The 21,165-nt window shown below is 39.0% G+C and overlaps 1 long non-coding RNA gene across 2 annotated transcripts in view; it reads left to right on the forward strand.

Annotated features, from left to right (window-relative positions):
* The window catches only part of LOC102152863, an 86,695-nt gene that overhangs the window by 13,928 nt on the left and 51,602 nt on the right, over window positions 1-21,165 (forward strand). For both annotated transcript variants that reach the window (XR_005367235.1, XR_005367234.1), the window contains exons 2-3: window positions 8,207-8,355; window positions 10,749-11,030. This is a non-coding gene — a long non-coding RNA (uncharacterized LOC102152863). The remainder of the gene's footprint in view (window positions 1-8,206; window positions 8,356-10,748; window positions 11,031-21,165) is intronic.

Below are 21,165 nucleotides of genomic sequence, written 5' to 3' on the forward strand. Positions count from 1 at the left end.
TAGCTTAGAGTACTATTAGAATTACAGATAGGAATCAAGTAGCTCTAGTTAGATATCCTTGTGAAGTGGCAGTGGAGGTGACTGAGATGAGAACTAGGATGGTCAGCTTATACGAGGGTAACAAGCCTATTTTTAGATGGAAAATGGCAGCATTTCACTTCTTTGTGTATTCCTCTAATATCATGATGGACAGAGACTCTCTACCATTACTTTGAGTCTTAAGACAGCATATATGAAATGAAGGCTCAGAGTTCATGCAAGATATTTATCTCTTGGAAAGAATGGACTACAACCATTTGAGTTGAATCCAGTATACTTATGTTCAAAAATTCTTCCCTTGGAGGCAGGGAAGTGATAAACGGTGCTTAGAAAGATTTTAAACCAAAATTGTATCAAGACAGTTTAACTTCTCAGTGGGAAAGTATGAAAGGATATTTGGATAGTTTTAAAAGACCTGTTTAAATCCTGGTTCTGCTTTTAACCAATGATGTGGTTTGGGGCCCTGTCTCATTTCTCTGTGCTTACTCATTCTCTCCCTAAAAGTTAAAACAAGGGCTCCTGGGTGACAGAGTTAGTTGAGCATCTGAGTCTTGGTTTTGGCTCAAGTCATGGTATCAGGGTTGCAAGACTGAGCCCCCTGTCAGGCTCTATACTCAGCACAGAGTCTGCCTGAGATTCTCTCTCCCTCTGCCTCTCTCCACTAATGCTCTCTCTCTAAAATAAATAAATAAATATTTGAAAGGTGGAATATAACTGCCCCAATTAATATTATAGATTTGCTGTGAAGAAATATAATGAGAGATGTGTGAAATGATCTTATAAATTTACTGTGCCCATGTTGAGGTTGACACTTTTCCCTAGACACCAAAGGCCAAGGTCCCCATTTGCCTGGTACTAGAGGATGCCCAGAGAAATGGAAATTAGTACTTACACTCTTTATCTAGAAACAAAAGGACACAGTGCCGCCCCATGAGAACGGTGAACTGAAAGTCAAGGTGTCTGGGCTACTTCTCACCTCTTGGAGTCATTAACAATGTGACCTGGGAAATTATTCCTTCCCCTGTCTGAGACTTCTTTTCCTCACTTGTTAAATGGAGAAGATAATCTAAAATCTACAAGACTGGTTTTCAACCTTGGCTGCAAATTAGGCTCTCCCCGGGTACTTGTAAAAGACTAATGCCCAGGAGGCACCCAAGATTAATTAAGCCAGGATCCCTGAGATATAATACAGGCATCATTATTTTTGAAATTCCCCAGATGATTCCAACACACAACCATGTTTGAGAATCATTGATCATCTTAATGGTTTTAAGGTCAGAGCCCTTCAATGTCTAATATTCTAGTGTTTTGAGAGAACTTCTGGTTACCTCCTGTTTGGTTCATCTTCAATTCCTTGGTAGAGTTAGGTAATGTCATCGAGAATTACACATACCAGTTATATTAATTTCCTAGGGCTGCCGTTATGAAGTACCACAAACAAGGTGGTTTAAACAACAGAAATGTATTGTCTTACTAATCTGGAGGCTGGAAGTGTGAGGTTATGGTGTCAGGAGGGTTGGTTTCTTCCGAGGGCTTTGAGGGCGAATTGGCTCCCTGCCACTCTCCCTTGGTTCTGGTAGCTTCCTGGCAATCTGGAATCCCTGGGCTTGTAGAAGCTTCATCCCAATCTCTGTCTTCATCTTCCAATGCATTCTTCTTGTGTGTATATCTTTGTCCAACTTTCCTTTTTATGAGGATGCCAATTATATTAGATCAAGGACCCACTCTACTCCAGCATGACCACATCTTAACTAACAATCTCTACAGTGACCATTTATGAAAAAGTTCACAAACTTAGGTACTGAGGTTTGAAAAATCAGCATGTGGATTTTAGGGGGATGCAATTCAATTTATAAAACCAGTACCTGGATTTCAGCAATTGCAAAGGGCGTGAATCATGGCAGGTGACCTCTTAAAACTTCCATATTTGATTCCAAAGGAGGACTCATTCTCATGCTGAACACAGCACATGCTTACACTCTCCCTGAGCTCTAACCCCACCCTTGCCACGTTCTTAGAATTCTATACTTCTTGACTGTACCTTCCTGTCTCTTCCGGTGATCCCTCTTTGGCAAGAGGGAGACCCTGGCCCCTTTCTTTGCCAGTTTACGGATTTTCCTTTAAGTATCACAACCCCCTGCCAACCACCTCTAGTTATTAAAATGCAGCTCAGGACGTCTCACTCTGGCTGTTACATTATCATTCCTCGTTAGAGACTCCTCCAGGGCCTGAGACATCCCTGCACTGACTTTATAATTACAAAGTCAATTTCTAAACAGACATTTGCAAATAAGTCAATTTAAATACTGAGATTTGCAAACAATAATTAAGCAGTAGCTTCTTTTTAAATATCTCTATATATAATTAATGCCTGTGGGCTTTTCATTTTACCTTGCAACCGGGTAGTTTGCAATTGTTTGTTGAGCTAAAGGGTTCTCTGAAAGCAAATCAAAGCACTGGGGAGATTTGGGAAGCAATTGAAGAAAGGTTTTTTCCTCTTCCTCCTTCACCCTTGCTTTACCTGATTGGCTGTACTTTTCATCAGTTGGGATTATGATAGGGGAGGGAGGCTGGAGAAGAATCATTTTCTACAGTAAAAATAGCAACAACAATACAGGATTCTGGTCTGGTGACAGACTAGCTAACATGGCTTCTTAAGATATGCAATCAGGGAGTCTCCATGCTGGAAGCCTCAGCCACTGCTGATTTCAGCACCACCCAAACAGAGAGAGAGCTCTCAAGGGCTCAGCTTTGACAGTGCTTCTCCCTCGTTTATAAAATCCACAATGAGGAGGGCCTGGCTGGCTTAGTCAGTACAGCATCCAACTTTTTATTTCAGCTCAGGTTATGATCTCAGTGTCATAATCTCAGGGTTGTGAGATCCAGCCCCATGTTGGGCTCCATGCTCAGAGAGGAGTCTCTTTCTGCTCCTCCCCACCTCTTGTGTGCCTTCTCTAAAATGAATGAATGAACAAACGAATGAACAAACGAATGAATGGATGGATGGATGGATGAATGAATGAATGAATGAATAAATAAATAAATAAATAAATAAATAAATAAATGATTTTTGAGCTCTTTAAAAAAGATCTACACTGAATTCCTATTACCTGCAGGATAAAGTTCTGATGCTGCCATTAATGGTCCTTCACAATCTGGCCTTATTCTCTCTTATAACAAGTTTTTATTGTTGTTGTTGTTGTTTAAGCCTACTAGATGCTAAGGAAGATACTAAGTACCAAGGGCATGCTGGTACCAACTGATGTCTAATAGGGATAGAAACCCTGAAGAAGTAAATACATGGATGATGAATGTTACGAAAGAGGAAATAGGAGTAAATTCAGGTTGGTCTGTAGACTTACAAATGTCACTTTAAAAAAGCAGTATTTTAGCTGAAATCTCAAGGATGAGCAGGTTTTAACAAGGTGAAGATTAAGGGGGAGGTTTTTCCAGGCAGAAGAATCCCTGTTAGAACTCAAAGATGAGTGAAAAAAACAGGGCTGAGGAGTAGCTAAAGTGGAGAGGGTAGGACATAAGGTAAAGATCTAGACAGAGAAGCATGGAGTCTTGAAAGCATTGTAGGGCCAGGTTAAGAAGTTTGAACTCTGTCCTAAGGACAATAGGGAGCCATGGAAGGGTTTCAGGAAGTGATGTTACCAGTTTGGCTTATGCTGCCCCAGCTGTGCCCTCAAGCCCTACCAGACAATGTCTCTCAGATAGGTGGATAATCCAGAAACTCTTGAGTCTGTTTTCCCAAGCTCTCCTCCAGTAAGGAGCCTCTCCCCAATATTCTCAACCCCACTAAATACCTCAACCTCAAAATCTGATTCAGAAGGCACAGACTCTTTAAAACATCTTTAATCCCACTACCATTGCCTTATAAGAATAGATTACCTTCTAATCAGTGCTTCTAAAACATTTTGTTCAACTCTCTAGTTCAACTTATACCATGCATATATTTATCTATGCATATAATAATGCAACTATATAAATGTATGTCATACATGCAACTCTCTAGTTCAACAGTTTTTATACTAATGCATATTAATAGTAAAAGCTTTCATTGTTTTCAAGTTAGTGTATATATCTCTACAAAATGTTAGCAAATAGTAAACACAAATAGCTTATTATAATCACCATCAATTTTACCACTGTCATAAGCACTTTTCAAAGAGAGTCCCCACAGGTACTGTGGCAGAGGCTGAGATGTTTTGCCTTCGGAGTGTCCTCAAGCACAGCCATAATTCTCCTTAGTCTGTTGGCAACTCATTCAGTTTATAGGACAAGAGCTTCTGTATAGCTTTCCCTCTGGAGGAGTGTGACTCACAGAGGTTAGCATTGCCCAGAAGAGAGGTAGAGACTCAACACTCCAGAGTTCATGAGGGGTCAGAGTCATTGATTGCTCTTATCAAGGTGCTGATAGTCTCAGCTTAAAATATAGGAAGGGGAATCCCACTGACCCCTAGGACCTTGTTTCAGTCTGTCTCTGAATAAATGTCTCTTTACCCATGTCCATTCTTATTAGTAGGCAAGTACAGTTCAGGCTCAGGATCTGGGACCTAGAAAAGTCAGCACCACGCTACCTGTGTAAAGACAGCCTGGGGAAATTAAGGGTATGACTAGCTGAGGGACCTCCATTTTCTCCTTGAGTCATCTTATTTTTTTGATCCAAACCAGTCAGTGTCAGGGATAAGTGACCTTCAGTGTGGGCTGCAAATCTCTGAATTCAGATACCTAACAGATTATGAGTGACCCCTGTAGTCCTTTAAAGTAAGTATTTTGTTCCCTTTGGTGATGTATTCCAGAGGCTTTGGAATTAACTTCTTATGATTTTTTTCTTAGGAGACCCATCATCTCTGGAAGGGCATTAAGTGCTGATGGGAAAGGGTAATAGATACAGATTACAGATACACAGTTCCCTAAAATCCTCAACGCTCCAATGTAGGAGTAAATCATCAATGATCTTCCCTAATTCTGACCCTGATGCCCATTCATTTCAGCTGTTGGCTCATATTCTAGATGCAACGGTCTGGGATAGTCAGATACTGGTTCTGATTAAGATTACTATAAAGTTCATTTAAAAAAATATTTTATTTATTATTTTGAGAGAGACAGCACAATTAGGCAGAGCAGCATCCAGAGCACAAGAGAGAAGCAGGTTCCCTGATAAGCAGAGAATTTGATGTAGGGCTCTATCTCAGGACCCTCGGATCATGACCTGAGCCAAAGGCAGACACTTAATTGACTGAGCCACCCAGGCACCCCTCAAGTTCACTTTTTATAAAATGGGTAAATGGTAAATAAATGAACAAAAAGCTACTAATCTTACTTCCTACTATGTCCAATTAACTAAGAATCTTTTCAAGTAGGTACAGGCCTGGGAACTTTTTATATCTCCTAATGTGATTCATTTTAGAAGCACTCGTCCAGATTGCCATTCATTGAAAGCCATTTTTATTCTGATTCAATTGCCTGTGTCACGTAAAGTACCCAAAGTGGGGATCCAACGCAGACAGAAACAGACGACCGATGGACTAGAGATCTAACTTTGGTGACCTCCTATGTTGGTCAGCCATCAAGAGACTCAAAGGAGTGCTCAAGGTGATGAGCATGAGCAGCATTTCTGTTTCCCACCAGGTCTTGGCAGCTTTGAATCAGCCCTCCCTCATCTGATAGGCACATGTATCTGCAGGAATCCCACAGGAGTAGTTTTCTGGTCCTTCTCCGCCTACTCATCTCTTCCTTCTTGGTTACTCTTTCTGTCTTCCTTTTCGGTTTCCTTTCTTTGCTTCTGCAGAGCCTAAGAGCACCAGAATGAGGATACAAATGTTGTGTGTGGTCACTGTATGCCATTGGAAGAGTCGCTTCATTTCTTGTGCCTCCTTTTCCCTCCATATTTAGTTGATTGGATTCAATCTCTGTTTCTATACTAATTATACTGTGATCTTTTATTTATTTTTTATTTTCTATTCTTTTTCCTTCTCCTTTGCTACCTCCTTCAGTATAAATTTTTAAAAGTTGAATTTTGAATAAATGGAGGATAATTTAAGTTCATTTTGTACCTGGCTTTGGTCCAACTTCTAAGGTTCTCAACTAAGCAGAAAGTTGTGGTACAGAAAAGTCAACACTTAACAGCTAAAGGGAGGTGTTCTGTTTCACTCCCTTTACTGGGATTTCACATCCTTTGCCTTTCCTATGAAGTGTGGATGTCCATTTTTTCCCACCTTCAAATCTCTCTTGCCCTTCCTCATGCAGTCAGGTCTGTCTTACACCATGGATATCTTCTGATCAACCAAACCCTCCTTGAATACTTTTCTTTGAGGGCCAACTATACCATTTACATCTGAACCTTAACACATCACATTTAAGTATAGTTTCACACCCCTTTGTTTGGTGTGGTATGTCTGAGCCTGTGAACATTATTTATAAGATGCCGGAGGATAGACATTTCATTCTTTTCTTCTGTTTTCACTCCTCAGGGTGTCAAGCTCAAAGTAAAGCATGCAATGTGCACTTAAGATAGAATTTGAGAATATTGCAACTTTTCCAACTTAAAAATAATCTCTTTCAATTCCCACAATTTACACACACACACAAAAACTGTTAGGAAAAAATGACTCTAAGAGTCATCTTTAATGGCTGAACCTGACTAAAAGCTAGGTCTCCTCAATCCACTTCACTTTTTATATATCTTGCTGTTTGATTTATTTCTCCAATACCTAAGCATGCTCCTGATCCCCAAAAGTATTGGTCACTTAACCCATTGTACTTCCACTTCTGTACAGCTTCATAGAGATATATTTCATCAAGACAAACTCCTGATGCCCTTCTCCAAGTCACTTTTAAATTACTGTATGAATTAGTCCATATAGATGTCTCCTTTGTGAAGGAGGCATTGATAGTTTAAGAGAAGGGGCTTTCAGCTTAGTATCTGATGATCTGCCCTCAGTTCTCTGTGCCTTAGTAACGCTATGAGCACAGGCTTACTACTTCACGCCTCTACACTTATATTTCCTCATTCATAAAACAGAGTATAAATACCTCATTTAACAAAATACTGTAATGTTTGGATAAGGTTTGCCCTTTGTTAACTGTGATGAGCTCCTGAAAAATTAAATATGGGTTTTCACTATAATTGTAAACAATAATAAAGTAGAAAAATATTAGCAGCAGTTATGGTAGCAGCACCCTCATTTTGTGTCATGAGACTTCACTTGGCGGGTGAGAAGCCATCATCAATATTGGCGACAATTGCATATACCTCCTCTCTTCTCCTTATGTGTGTGTAAGGCCCATAACTTAAAACACTTGCTGCTATTCAGCACAAAAACAAATAGCAAAGCAACTCTGGCTGTGATGTATTTCAACAGCATAACTTAGGCTTGCCACCATTCTGTTAAATTATGAATATCTATCACCTGATGGAGTCAATGCTTTTATTTGGAATGGGGAAGGAGGGAGGCAAAGAAAAAAACACAAGAAGATGTGGTTGCTATAGCGATTGACAACGGGTATCCTTCGAACAGGGCTTAGGGATGCTGATGCAGCTAAAACAAATGTTTGTGTTTGGCCACGGTGGAGACGGTGACGGATTATGGAGCCTTGGCCTTGAGCCTTGATGTAATCCAATTCTAAATAAATCATAAATCTAAGTGCAGACTGGTAAGGCAAAAGGAATACCAATGCCGGCCAAGGAGTAGCGAGCGGGCAGTGGTGGCCAGGATTGATTCTGGGGTGTGAAGCGGGGAGCGCTGACAGGAGGAGGGCCATGACCAGCCTGCAGGGATGTACCTCCTTCTCTTCTGGCCTCGCCAGCCTCCACTGGAGCTGCCAGACCTCAGTGGTGCGAATGAGAGATCACTGCTGAATTAGCCACAAGGCCACGCATCCTGCTGCCGCCTAAATTTTCTTGGATGAAGGGATTTTTCATTATAAAAGGTGCTGAATTGCTAACATTTGGGCTAGTTTCACGTATCCCTCACTTGGAAGAACCCAGAAGTTAGCTGAGAGTTTCTCACTGGCCGCAAATCTGCTGGGGTGTGAGAAGGTACTATAGTTTAAGCTCTTGGATACGGAATAATCCTATACCCGTGTGAGGGGGTAACAGGAACAAAGACGACTGTTAATGCAGAATTCTGACATTCTTCCTCATTTTCTGTTTTTGAAGAGAAAGAGACAATGAATGAATGGTGGACTGGAGAACCAAAATGTTGATTTTACATATGCTGGAAAGGGCAAGGCTGCTCTGGGGAGGAAAAGAAGAATCTAGAAGAGTGTGAGCAGGGATTAAGAATCACATGAGCCATGGTGGACTGGGTGAGTATGAAAGAATTTTAGCAAGTTTGTACAGAGTAGGGGGCATTTAACAATTGTTGGAAAAGTTAAAGAATTGAGTTTCAAGAAATTTTTATTGTGTTTTAATAATGAACTCCTTGTTTGAAGAATCACAAGAGACTATAAAATAAGATGAAAATTTCTTGGATGGCAGACCAGAGTTCCTTACAAATGCAACATATTGTACTAAAATGGAGTAGCTAAACATTATTCAGCTTCATTCTGGAAGATACATCTGGGGTTTGGGATAAAAAGTACGATATTCTGATTCAACTCCTTTAAAAAACCATCACCCTGCAACTGAGCCCAGAGGGTATTTTCTTCAAGGCTGCCAAATTAATGGGCCTGTGGCACACAGGATAGATGTTGATCCAACACGAGCAACAGTGGTCCTAGGAATGCCTCCTCATTGCTGGAAAGACATCATGGACCCCACTTTGAAGTCAGAATTATGGTACTTAGGCAATATAGTTGGGCAAATAAACACAGATGTTCACTGAACTGAGTAAATCTAAGGGAGATTATTGTGAAGCAGTGTACACAAAGACAGGATTCGACTGCAAGAGATTATTGAGGTAGAAATGCCTATGAGGGATAATAGGGAACAAGCAGGAGAAGGCAGGGAGAACCTTCAGTTTGGGATGCAGGTCTGACTCCAGGGAAGGAGGACAGGAAGGAAGGAGAATTGGGTAAGAACATCCTCAGTCTGTATTTGTTTAAAAAGGCTTCAAGATGGGTCAAAATCACCCATCAGAGGAGTGCTGCAACCCACAAAAATGAGCTGGCAATTGTACCTTCATTGTGTTTAGTTATTGGCTGGGAGCGTCCCATAAGAAGTATGGTGTCAAGGGTGACAGATCCGTGGGTCAATAACTGGGGCCATCTGTCAACTAGGCTCCTCACAATGGGAGCCATGCATTTCCATGGATACCACAGTGAATTTTGACTGGATATATTTACTATTTTAACCTGGCTCCTATGGAGATTCAGTATCTTAAAGAGTTATAGACCATTCTCAAAAGGGACAGGTGATCAGTGGTAAGCATAATGGACTAATTCAAGGCTTTGTCCTAGGTCAGATTTTTAAGACAAGATTCTGAGGAGTAAGATCCAGCTCTGTGGTATTCTATCAAGCACACTTTGGAACGGATATTACAGGCTACAGTATGATAGCATCTTGTGAATTTGGAATCTGCAAATCAGAAATACCACCATATAAAATATCAATGTCTCTCTTTATGCATAATATTTAACACCATGACTCATTCAAATTAAAAACAATTTATCAATAATTCCATAATTTCAAAGTGGGGTCTGTGTGTTACAAACTGTGTATTTGATAGGGCTACAAAGCAGTTCATGACTTCAGCTGTTAAACAGAAAGACCTGATGCCCTGTGTCAGGATTAATCTTCAATTATTTAATATTTTTAAAGTTATGATCCTTATACAAAGACATGCATGCATCTTCAAGAAACGTGATGATGTGCAATGATAACTATAATGGCAACGTAAGGAGAAAAAGTAAGTACATGAAACATTGAGCTGTGGATAAAACTTGCAGTGAACCAAGAGATTGAGGAAGGAGGAGAAATATTGGCAATTAAGTAGGTCTACAGGGTCCAGGATTAGGATTTATTTATGCACTCTATGCAATCTATTTTGGCGTGGGCTGCCTGACTGAATCTCCTAGAAAAAGTAAAGAGAGACTGCGATGTTTGTGTCTAGTTGATAGCTGCACATGGGCAGGAAAGGGACTTATGAGTTGCATACTCTTCCAGAATGGAGAGACTTTTGCAGCTGATAATTGGGCAGCAGGTGGTAGAAGGTGGCTTGGAGGATCAGAAACTCCTAGACCAGGTCACTGCAATAGCAATTTATAGCCCATAGTTATAAACTACTTCAGATTTCACTACCCATATGAAATGTCTGAATTTTTGCTGTTAGTAAAGCTAATTAGAGGAAGGAAGAAAAAAGAAAAAAATAAGGGTGAGCATGATGTCTCCCTTGGAACAAACAAAATAGTGGAACTCAGACTGAAACTCCAGATAATGTGCAGGAATTCAGAGATACTACAGACGCCTGACGTGGATCCCCCAAAATGAGACCCACATAGACCCAGGTAGACAAAATGTGACCCAGATAGACAGAAATGAGTTGTTACAACTCCATCCACTGGTGCTTCAGAGACAGCCAGAAGCTGCATCTCCTAAATCATATCCACTATGAAAAATGGGCCCTAATAGAAAATGTTCCTGGCGTACTGTGGACCCATGAAAGGAAGGGGAAATGTCAGGGACAAACTGAACCTTAAGAGAAACAGCAACTAACTGTGGGCAAAAACTTTATCAACATTCCATCTTCCTTTCTTCTCAGGAGAAATACAAACAGGATTGGAAGGTGACTGAATATGAAACCAACACAATTGACACTCTGGACTTGTCTAGGTCACTCACATCTAGGTTTGTTAGACATTGCTTCAATGGGCATAGCCAATGTCTAGCCCTTAGAAGATCCCACTGGATCCTGTAAGAGAGGATAAGGGAAGGAAGTAGGGGTTTACGCTGTGGATGAGAAGGACCTATGGCTGGTGCTTGTAGACATGTTCCCTTCTTTGAGGACCTTCTTAAACATTTCACTGAAGTTTTATTATAAAATGTGAGTATTCAGAAGCTCCCTTCTTTCTTGCCTTCTAAGAAAATGATGTTCAGAGTTAATGGGTACAATGAAAAATCAGAAGGAAGGGAGAGAATACTTGTTTTAAACAAGAAAGGGCAGAGAGTTATTTTTAAGATAAAGAGATGAGCATGGATTAGAATTTGAGAGCTTGAGGCTTTTGAAAAGGGGAAACATTTAGGGGCAGTTCCTACTCATCTTAAGTAGAAGACAAATACATTGAGAAAAACTACTTTAAGGAGTTTCTTTTTCTTTGAGTATTATGCTTGGCATCTATTTTTTAGAAACTTTATTAAAGATTTAAATAGCCTTTTCAATTTTCAAATATTTGTTCATATAAAATTAGAGTTTCTTCTAAATGTGACACTGTGCTGAGGCAAGCCCTAGAATAGCCTAGCTTTATCTTGGTTATGCTGGCATAGTATATAGTTGAGCATCTATCTTTTTCCAATAAGAATTATATTAAAGTATAAATTATCCAAATTCCATTCTTAACTGGAAGTGTTCACTCTAAATCAAGGGAAAGTCTAAATATTGGAGAAGCAAGTCAGCTGTATAAAGACTCAGAAACAGAATTGGAATGGAAATTGCAGGGGTTACCAGGGATTTTAAATTAGAGCCTCAGGATTGGAAAAGACATTGTAAAATCATTAAGTTCAACCTCCTAGCCAGTCAGATTTGCCTCTGCAATGAGCATGACAGATGGCCACCTAGCCTTTGCTGGAACCCTTCCAGTAATGGAGAGATCTCCACCAGGGCAGCCAATTCTGTGTTTGGACATTTCTTATCATTATAATGTTTCCTGTATTTAACCTAAATTTGTTCTCTGTGACTCAGAATTATTGGTCTTCCTTCTACCCTCTGGGTACAGCAGAATATGGCTGAGAAGAGAGGTTCCACCATTTACTAACTATTGACCCAGGGCAAATTTGTAATACGAATAAGAATTTCTACAACAGACAGGATAACTCCTAAATCATAGGTTTATTTTAAGGATTAATCATGTTAGTGTGTAGAGTGGATCCAGTACAGTGCCTCATACATAGTATGTTCCCAAAAAACTGTTTTAAAAAAGTGTATCAATGGTACTAATGCAAATACTAGTAGAATGTAAAGATCCATGTCAGATGATTCTAGATTTTCTCTTTCCTGTCAAAATTCACTTTTCTGGCCTTATGTTGCTTTCAGTAATGAGTCTCTATCTTGGAATGAGTCTTATCATAGGGAACTATGGCCCTGATTTTGCAGTCTGGCTCTGACCATGTAAGTTCCCAAGCTTTCTCTCTTTGTTTTGTATCTTCTTAAATTCTGAACTTGATCTCTATCCATCTAACTCAAGCCTGGCAAGTGGACAACTCCTTTCTGGCTCCACTCGGTGTCTGCGTGGAGCATGAACATTCACATTTCCTCAGTGAGAAGGACTGAGACCTTACACTTGATACATCTTAAGAATACTATAATGGTTCATGTTCTTCCCATAGATGTCTTCAAATCTGCATACACTTAAAGCTAATATAAGGGCGAAAGCTCCTGGGTTGGGGTGGTGGTGCTAGAGCTCAGATGCTTCCGGGAGAAGAGTTAGACATCATCTCAATGCCCATGTATTTATTTCCATTAAAGAGCTGTGAGAAGTCATTTTGCTTGGAAGCCATGATAGACAAAGCCCCGCTCCTCCTTCAGGAAAGGAGTGGCTGCTCTGCTGTAGGAAGAACTGTCTTCCTACAAACGCCTTCCAATTATCATTTTCTTCAGAGTCAGCCTCAACTGCAGAGAACCACCTCATTGAAGTCATGTGCTTCTGAGGTCAGTTCACTTGTGACTAATTAGGGATGCAAAGGCCTGACCATTTCAGCCCAGTATCAGAACTCTCATGGGCAAAGCTCACTCTAGAGCTTTCTACAATGTTGAGAGAAGCTTTGTTAGGCCTATATTGCAGCTCACCTTCCTCCTATACCCAGTTCTACCTCTACGCTCATTCTTTCACAGGTGTTAACTCCTAGAAAGATTGTGCTGCCCCAAAGTCTGCCTTATCATCTGTATGTAGTGAAAACCACCACACAAACAAGAAATGATTTGTTGTTCTTGGTGTTATTTCCTCTCACCTCCATCCCAGAAGCTTCTGGGAGAGGGGACAATAGAAATAACACATGTTCTTTCCACCCTGTGACAGAGTTAGATTTGAGATCATAAAGAAAGAGTGGAAAGTAGAGTAAGTCAAGCAAAACTACTTAAGACTCTAGGGGTAAATCAGCTCTGCTTTGAAGGCCACCTGATGAATTTTAAATTGTGGACAGGTCCTTGCCCCTAGTAGTCCGCAGTGGGCCAGAGTGCAGCTTGCTTACTCTGTGTGCTTGGGTAGTCACCAGGTTTGGATAGTCACAGCTAATGAAGCAGGGATGGCAAGAAGACACCTTGAAGAGAATAGATAGTAAGTAGACTTTCTCCTAAACCTATGCAAAACATCACCACCCTGGTGGTGGAGGAACTGGGGAATACAGAAGAAGAGACTCAGAATAATTGGGATCTGGGCACTGATATCAACGTTGCAATATTTGTGCATATTTACTGGTGGGGCGTCATGTATTTGGATTTTAATCATAGGAATAAATGTGTGCTGTAAATATGTTGCATAGTGGAAAGCAAAAACAAAAACAGGAAAAACAAGGAATCAATAAGCAGAAAAGGTTATAAATGCCTAAAAATCTATTTTTTAAAAATCAACTCCAGGAGTTTGAGACTTATACATGGGGGCTCGTGGGTGGCTCAGTTAGTTAAGTGCCTGCCTTCAGCTCAGGTCATGATCCCAGGGTCCTGGGATCAAGCCAGACATTGGGCTTGCTGCTCAGTGGGGAGTCTGCTTCTCTCTTGCCCTCAGCCGCTCCCCTGCTCATGTGCACATGTGCATGTTCTCTCTCCTATTAAAAAAAAAAAAATTAAAAAAAGGAAACTTGTATCCGACTCAGAATAAGTATACAAAAACAAAGTTGAAAAGAAGACATCTATGAGACATAGAAGAATGAAATTGAGGATCTATGAATTGGCAATCATTAAATACAGATTCTCTGATGTGATATAGTTTCAAGTGTTATGATGTCATAGCATAGTCTTATTGCAAACATTAGGAAATGATCTTTTCTCTAAAATCAGAAATCATTACTAAGCACGGCAATAATTGCAGAGACACTAAAGAAGACTGTGTATGTTCTGCAAAGCCTGATTAAGTAAGCTTCAAGGACACAGAAATAAATGCATTGTGATCTGTTCTCTGCAAAGGGTCTGATATATTTAGATTTTCATTAAGATGGGCTGAAACACAAAATGTCTTCAGTTATCCAGGAAATGTAATTAACCACTTCCTAAGATTCCTACTTAATCAATGCTATTTTCCCCAATATATGGTTAATTGAACTGTCAGCCTCTGCTGTGGTCTTGGGTATGTGGATAATTTGGGCCAGTAACATCGGGGATATTCAATTTCAAGGTCAGTTTTTTTCCTATTAAAATGGCTCCCTATTTTGGCTATACACTTGCATACTTTATGTGAAACATATTCATTCAACAGTCACAGTTAAAAAATATATTTAAAAATTAAGATGCTGAAATAGTGAGATATTTATTGAAAAAATATGACAGGGTTTTACCATTAGAAAGATCCAAGGGGATTCTGCTGGCTGGCTCAGTGAGTTGAACATCAGACTCTTGATTTCCATTTGGTTATAATCTCAGAGTCATGGGACTCAGCCCCGTATGGGGCTCCATGCTCAGGGTAGAATCTGTTTGTTCCTGTCTCTCTGCTACCCCCCCCCCCCCATCATTCTCTTTTTGTCTCTCAAATAAATAAACAAATAAAATCTTACAAAAAATGTATAAGTTGGAATTCCTCTTCTTAAAGGTAATAATTAATGGAAGGAGAGTTAGTTCTTAGTTTCTTGGTTAAATGAAGCTGATATTAATCGGTATTTCATAGTATTGTGAGATACCAGAAATAATGATGTTTGCATAGCACCAGACATAAAGTAGTTAATAATTAGTGGTTATTATTTCTATTATTGCCATTACATTTATTCTTAGTCTTCTAGATTGTAGTCAAATATTAATAAAAAAAAGTCCTCACAATCCCATGCATATAAGAATATCTCATGACTCCCACAGATACTGGTATGCCCATGTTTAGGAAGTATATTATCAGAGTGGAGAACATCTGACTTGTATGGTCAAGACAAGCAAGGTGATGTGTAAGGAAGGCCCTTTCCATCCTACTCCTCAAATAAGACTCCCTGGAATCTCTGAGGACTTCACTGTAATGACCCTGGACTTTTAAACCCCTTTTCTAGGAGGTGATGTCATTGACATCCCTACCTGGGCAATGACAATGGCACAACCAACTTTTCCTTTCCAGACACTGCTGCTCCTATCAGTGAGTGGGAACAAAAAAAGTCATTTGTCCATTTCTTCATTCATTAGATTTCCTCAGAGCCTTCTAAAGGCCCAGCATCCTGCTATTTATTGGGGACACATACCAAGACATAGTATTCACTCTCAAAGAACACACAAATGGAGGTGGGAGACAACAGGATGGAACAAACAAAAGTCTGTATTTAAAAGACAGATTTTGAAGTCAGGCAGATTTACTGTCTAATTCAAGTCTTGCTTTGATCAAGCTGTTTGATTTGGGCAAGTAATTGTATGGCTCCCAGGCTTCTGCATTAAAATGGGAATAGTACCTGCCATGGGTCATTGAGAAGACCTCACGAACTAATGGAATTGAATGCTTAGAGCAGTGATTTGTACACAGAGAGAGTATAGTAAATATTAACAGCAGTAGTAATAATGAAAAATGATTCTAATAACAATAATTATTATTTGATTATCCGTTGGAAGTGTCTGAAGCAGACAGTACAGGGATGGGGGAGTGTATTGAAAATTGAGGCAGGAGAAGTAAGCAAAAGCCAAGTTACTAAGAGTTTTGCAGAGCCCAAGGGGGCAATGGAGGATCTTTTCAGTTTTAGAAAGAGGAGCTCTAAACAGGAGAAAACAACTTGGCCTTCCACTTTTGAAAAATTGCTTGCCCCTAGGGTGGAATTTTAAGTGCCTGCAAGCCCAGGATTGGTCTGTGCTCATGACCCACAGGTGTCCCCCTCCTTGATGTGTCGTGAAAAATTAAAATGAGGACAGTTCAGTCAACAGAGTGTCTGTGAAATTAATGAACCCCTTCGCCTTCAACACCTGGTAATTATATCTTTCAATTAAACCAACTCTCTAGCTGTCTACGATCTTATAAATTAACTTACAGCCTTACATCTTTGTAGGCAGCCAGATCTTTTCAGGCCTCAAATCTAAGAGGCCAGAGATAAAGAGAGGTCAGGGAGGCTGAATGTTAGGACTCATTTCAAATGTAGGACTCTTTTTGTTACAGAGGGACCGGAGTTTCTTCCCTCTCAACTTGGCCTCCAGAAACAAATATACTGTTTTTTATATAACTAATAATCAGCTTGAGCTATATTTCAGCATATCTCACGGCTCCCTAAAAAGGGGGAATTGAACTAATGCAGCCTGTTGAGTTTAGTTCAGATAAATTCATTAATTCATTAAATTTTTGAGAGCAAGAACATTTTTTAGGAATTAGAAGAAATGCTCTGGGAGGGATGGATCATCTCTGTCATGGAGAAAAAATACAAACTATGGTTTAAAAAACATTGAGTTCACATGTATATTCATTCATTGTTCGTCTAGCAGACAATTTTTCTGCTTTTAACATGAGCGATGCAGTACTGAAGATTATAAGAAAAGTACAGGAAGATTTAAGAGCATAGCGCAGGGTTCATCAAGGGGTCTAGAGCTCAGTGAGTCACTCCAAGAAGTGGCATTTACACTGAGACCCATGGGCAGGGAGCACAAGGACAAAGGTATTAGGAAGAGAATAAAATTGCAGGCAGGAGTACATGGAGGGTTCATGGAACAGAGCTTGAACTGGAGTACAGCCTAAAATGGAGAGGTAATATGATGAAATAAAAAAGGCTCACACTATGAAAGGTCCTGTAATGGTTTGTAGGAGGTTTGGATTCTGTCTTAAAAGTAAGAGAAGCTGTGTAAGGATATTAAACTAAGAGTTTTCATGACCCTGTTGGTCATGGTATTTTTCACGTTATCTTTACACAATCACCATCCTGGCAGAGGCAGTAAGACCTGAAATGGAAAGACAGGTTTGAAGATTCATATGAAAGTTCAAGAGGACTAGAAAAAGGACAGTGGAGACAGAGGGAACTGTAGAGCCATAGAGTGGGTGACTGAGGGGATATGCATGGTGAGGAGGGGAATATTTTTTAAATGCCTTCTAAGTAAAGTAAGTCAGATAGAGGAAGACGAACAATTGTATGATCTCACTTATGTGTGGAATTTTTTAAAAAGGCTCATGAAACAAAATAAAAAGATTGATGGTTGCCAGAGGTAGAGGATAGGTATGAGAGAAACGGTGAAGATGGTCAAAAGGTACAAAGTTCCAGTTATAAATACGTTCTGGGGATGTCATGTATAACATGGTGACTATAGCTAATAACACTGTATTGTATATTTGAAAACTGCTAAGAGAGGAGATCTTAAGAGTTATCATCATAAGAAAAAAGACTAACTTTGTGAGGTGACGGATGTAACTAAACTTATCCTGGTGATCATTTCTCAGTATATACGTAGATCAAATCATGATGTACTCCTTAAACTTATACAAAGTTATATGTCAGTTATAGCTTAACAAAACTGGACAATAAAAATTAAAATTAAATTTTTGAAATGACTACTAGCTCCCTGGTTGAAGTTACAAAGTAGATGCACAACATGTTACCAGCTACTCCTGGAAAAAGGTTCCCAAAAGAAAGATGGAAGAGCTCCTTAGTAGGGAAGTGGCTGTCACTTACTACAGGTCTGTCAAATGGATCATGGGGGCATTGTCTTCTCTGATATTCTTCAAATTGAGCTCAAGTATTGGAATCATTGTGTATGAGCCTTAGTCAACTGTCTAGTAATATATAACATATATTAACATATATATATATACAACATATATTAACACATATAAATAACTCCTGGGATTTATGTAGAAAATATAAATATTTTTATAATTCTTATTTTCTTCTCTCATCCTAAAAAATGCAATGCTCTAAGCCTTGATTCAGGGAGGAGTAAAGAGAAATTAAAAGAGAGTTAAAATGAATTGGTACAAACTAAAGGTCAAAACCAGGCTTCTCCATTTGAACCCTCTGCTGTTCCCACAGGAACATGAACTTTAATGATCAGCTATAGGTATTTAAGGAACACTGACTATGTATGCAGATGTACTCTGACCTGTTAAGTTTGGTTTTCTTAAATTCAAGATTTCATCAACTGATTAGTCTTCAAATCTCAGGTGATAAAAATACTCTTGAGAGGGACTACATTGGAGCAATCTATATAAGGGAAGCTCAACAAATGTTATTATAACCAACACTTAATGGGGCAAAGTATGGTAGTCCAGATCCAGGGCTCATGTTCTGAATGCTTATCTAGGTTAAATATGGTGGAAAAGAACAGGAAGTGATCTGGGGGCATGAAAACATCTGATAAATCTCCAAACTTCTTTAAAATAAACGGCTTTGAAGTCAGCCATAGCTGGGTTGAAATCCTGCTTCTTAAGCTAAAGGCTACAGGCTATTTATCTAACTTCTCTGAGCCTCAGTTTTCCAATCTATAAAATAGGGTTAATGAAGAGGACTCAATAAAATAATGTATGTGAAGTCCCTGATATAATATCTAGCATATACTTTGCACAATTACAGGAACTGTTTTTTTCCTGTTTACTGGCACCTTGACTTGATGATATTCACCTTATTTATCTTCAATGATTAATTCATGAATTACAGAAATTATAACGGCTTAATTAAAAACTTTTACTATTTTTCTCATGACTTTTATAATATAACCATATAATTGGCTAACGTTGGCTGATTATTTACTCTGTGCCAGGCATTGCACACTGTTTTGTATGCATTCATCACTAGTTATGATTATAACAATCAGAGGATCTATAACTCCTCTTATAACCCACCTTTTTCTTTTTAAAGATGAGATCACTGAGTGTCAGAGATGTCAAGTGAATTATCTAAGATCACGAAACTAAAAAAATCCACAGAATGGGATTGAATGGGACTGAAAATCATAGCTATTTGACTCAGCAAACTTGCATGAACTATTATTCATTTTTTAATATCCCTCAAAATATTAAATTTCTTTTAAATTTTTCCTATAACTAGTACTTTTCGTTAATTCAGACTTTATTGTTTTTACATTGGAGATTCCATATATTTCAGTGTGAATCAATAAGCATTTTGGAGAATACAATGATGAGGTTTTTTTTTGTTTTGTTTTTTTGTTGTTTTTGTTTTTGTTTTTTAATAAGGGTATGTCTTGTATGTCTTTCATAAGCCAGAGGAAATGGCTGTATGAAAGGATTATCATTACCTATTTCTTCACTTTTCCAAAAGGAATGCAGGATCTGTATTGATTCTAGAACAATATCAGAACCTAGTTACCTTACAGGACACGTGTTGTGTGCAGCCACAGGTTTTACAAGCAGATGGCCTGTGCTAAACAGTGTTTGTATGAATTAGCTCTGGGAATAACTTCTGCTCGGGGTATAAAAGAAATTAGGAGGTGAGCCAAATTAAAATTAGGCAATAGGCCTATGCAAAATTGAACTCTTATGCCTCCTCTTCCTACTGTATGTGTACGCATGTACTAAATACAAACCTGTGCAGACACACACCTATGCAAATACATCCACACACGTGTCTTCTAAATCCACTCTGTATTCCAGAGAAGTTAAAACAGTGTTTTCATGACATTCAAGATGCTGGACTAACAGACGGACCTGATAGATGTAAGACCTTGAGAAATTCACTTAACATTTCTGGGTCAAATATCTGTCATCTATAAAACAAGGCCACTGAGGAAGATTATCTTTGCTTCCTGTTTTATTTAATGTTGTAAGCACAGGAGTCTGAAAACCTCATACTACCTAATACTGCAGAATTGGACTATGTTCACATAACTAATCTCCCAACACTCCCTGATCTTCCAATCTATAAATAATATTCCTGTCTACACAGCTTTGAAATATTGACTAAATCCATTATCAGACTGTACTAGTATGCAAAAATAGTCATATTCAGGCTTTCTATACCTACATCCGCCATAAATTTACTCTTTCTCTACTCCTTAAACTTGAACTGGCCTTATGACCTATTCAGACCAAGAGACTGTCTTGGATTTGACATGGTGTAAGTCCCATAGCCTAGACATCAAAATGTTTTGTATGTTTCTACTCTTCTGTCTGAACCCTGAGAAGCTACAAAAGAAGCAAACCAAAACAAACCAAAGAAACCCCCCCAAAAAATTCCCTCCAAAAAACAAGTTCAGTGTAATATCCTGGAGGATGAGAGTACACATGCAGCAGAACTGAGTCATTATACCTGAAGAGACAAACCAACACTCAGATGATATGACAGCTGACTGCAAATGTTTGAGTGTGCCCAGATAAAACCAGAAAAAAATCTCTACTGAGCCCAGACTAAATTGTTGACCCAGAGAATTATGAGCTAAATTAACAGTTGTTTAAAGCCCAACTTTTTGGAATCATTTGTTATGCAGCAAAAGCCAACTGATATATGGAGCTTTCTACATGACTTTTATGAAGATCTTTACACATCGTTCAAGACTTGGTTGGATTCTGTTTCTTCAATAAAGCCTACTCTTGTAATTTCAGGCTACATTGAACATATTCACTCATTGAACAAATACTTAGTGATTGCTCATTAGTATTTTACTGGTAATAAACTTTGGTACTTCATCACATTAAATACTGCCTGCACTAGATTATGTTAGCATTTTACCATATTAGGCTATTTCCTGTATCATAGCAACTGGATGGCAAAAATCCACATTTCCTAAACTTTTCTGTTAGCCCATTCAAATTAAGATTTTTTACCAGTGAAAAATATTGGCAAGATATCTAGAAAGCTCAAAAGAAAGAGAAGCCATTATCTCTCTGGTAGTAGTAGATGGCAAGTGTAATATTTTGTCATTGACT

The sequence above is a fragment of the Canis lupus genome, chromosome 11 (assembly GCF_011100685.1).
Source record: "Canis lupus familiaris isolate Mischka breed German Shepherd chromosome 11, alternate assembly UU_Cfam_GSD_1.0, whole genome shotgun sequence".
Taxonomy (NCBI): Eukaryota; Metazoa; Chordata; class Mammalia; order Carnivora; family Canidae; genus Canis; species Canis lupus.